General features: G+C 50.9%; 1 pseudogene across 1 annotated transcript; it reads left to right on the forward strand.

Moving 5' to 3' along the window:
* Positions 1-225: 225 nt before the first annotated feature.
* Positions 226-1,772, forward strand: LOC147377036 (splicing factor 45 pseudogene; annotated as a pseudogene). Its single transcript, XR_015161281.1, has one exon. The product of XR_015161281.1 is annotated as a splicing factor 45 pseudogene (transcript).
* Positions 1,773-2,016: the final 244 nt, after the last annotated feature.

Genomic DNA, 2,016 nt, shown 5'->3' on the forward strand with positions numbered 1-2,016 from the left:
TGCCCTTACTGTCACCAGAAGGGCCACTGGAAGAGGATTTGTCCCTCATGCCAACAGCACTGCCAACCAAAACCAGGGGTACTTCGGAACTTGGCAATCAGAGTCAAAGTTGAAGTCAGGCCGCGGAGTCTGCGTAGGGGTTGGCGCCGGAGCGGTGCTGCCGTCGGGGGCTGACGCTGAGCGCCCAGCCCGCGGTGTCGGCGGCGCGTCGGCCTCTGTGCGCCGCCGCGGCCCGGGAGCGTCGGCCGGGCGGGCCGGTGTTTGCCGCAGAGAGGATGCACGAATCAACTGTGACATATTTACAAGTACTCGAGGCAGCTAAAGTGAAGATACATATACTTTTTAAGGAATGGATGCAACAAGCTGTGTTGCACTGAACTGAGAAGATGTCCTTGTACGATGACCTGGGAGTGGAGACCAGTGACTCAAAAACAGAAGGCTGGTCCAAAAACTTCAAACTCCTGCAGTCTCAGCTCCAGGTGAAGAAGGCAGCTCTCACTCAGGCCAAGAGCCAGAGGACAAAACAAAGTACAGTCCTTGCTCCAGTAATCGACCTAAAGCGAGGCGGCTCTTCGGATGAGCGGCAGATCGTGGACACTCCACCGCACGTGGCTGCAGGCCTCAAGGACCCTGTTCCCAGCGGGTTTTCTGCAGGAGAAGTTTTGATCCCCTTAGCTGATGAATATGATCCCATGTTTCCTAACGATTATGAGAAAGTAGTGAAGCGCCAAAGAGAGGAGCGACAGAGGCAGCGGGAGCTGGAAAGACAGAAGGAAATAGAAGAGAGAGAAAAGCGGCGTAAAGACAGACATGAAGCTAGTGGGTTTTCCAGGCGACCTGATCCAGATTCTGATGAAGATGAAGATTATGAGCGAGAGAGGAGGAAAAGAAGTATGGGCAGAGCTGCCATTGCACCTCCCACGTCTCTTGGGGAGAAGGACAAAGAATTACCCCGAGACTTCCCTTATGAAGAGGATTCACGACCTCGCTCACAGTCTTCCAAAGCTGCTATTCCTCTCCCAGTGTACGAGGAACAAGACAGACCCCGATCCCCAACCGGCCCTGGCAACTCCTTCCTCGCCAACATGGGGGGCACGGTAGCACATAAAATCATGCAGAAGTACGGCTTCTGGGAAGGCCAGGGTCTCGGGAAGCATGAGCAGGGCCTGAGCACAGCGCTGTCGGTGGAGAAGACCAGCAAGCGGGGCGGCAAGATCATCGTGGGCTACGCCACCGAGAAAGACGCAGCCAAGAAGTCAGATTCAAATCCATTAACTGAAATACTTAAGTGTCCTACCAAAGTGGTCCTACTCAGGAACATGGTTGGTGCAGGAGAGGTGGATGAAGACTTGGAAGTAGAAACCAAGGAAGAGTGTGAAAAATATGGCAAAGTTGGAAAATGTGTGATATTTGAAATTCCTGGTGCCCCTGATGATGAAGCAGTACGAATATTTTTAGAATTCGAGAGGGTTGAGTCAGCAATTAAAGCTGTTGTTGATCTGAATGGGAGGTATTTTGGTGGACGGGTGGTCAAAGCATGTTTCTACGATTTGGATAAATTCAGGGTCCTGGATTTGGCAGAACAAGTTTGATTTTAAAAACTAGAGCCTGAGTCATCTCCAGCGATCCTTCAGCGAGCTGCAGACTGAGCAGAGGAGAACAAGGCGTCAGGGGGCCTTCATGGCTATGGGTGCAGAGACTCTGTAAGACTTCTAAGATATATGTTGACTGATCCCTTTTTTATTTTGTGGTTTTTTAATATAGTATAAAAATCCTTTTAAAAAAACAAACAAACAAACAAAAAACCCCACAAAGTTGAAGTCAGCTTCAACTGTCGGTGGTAGTCGACTATCAAGAACAGGAGCCAGACTTCATTTTGGGTCTTGACTTCCTGGAGGCAGATGGCTGAAGGTGCCCGGGGCTTAGTCTACAGGCTCCCAAATTCCCTACAAAACCGGAGGAGCCCCGGGTAACCCTGAATGTGGTGGGGGCCACTGTAACCTTTCTGATTGACAC

The sequence above is a fragment of the Bos grunniens genome, chromosome 3, assembly GCF_055505025.1.
Source record: "Bos grunniens cultivar Pamir isolate PY7600 chromosome 3, Bosgru_T2T1.0, whole genome shotgun sequence".
Classification (NCBI taxonomy): domain Eukaryota; kingdom Metazoa; phylum Chordata; class Mammalia; order Artiodactyla; family Bovidae; genus Bos; species Bos grunniens.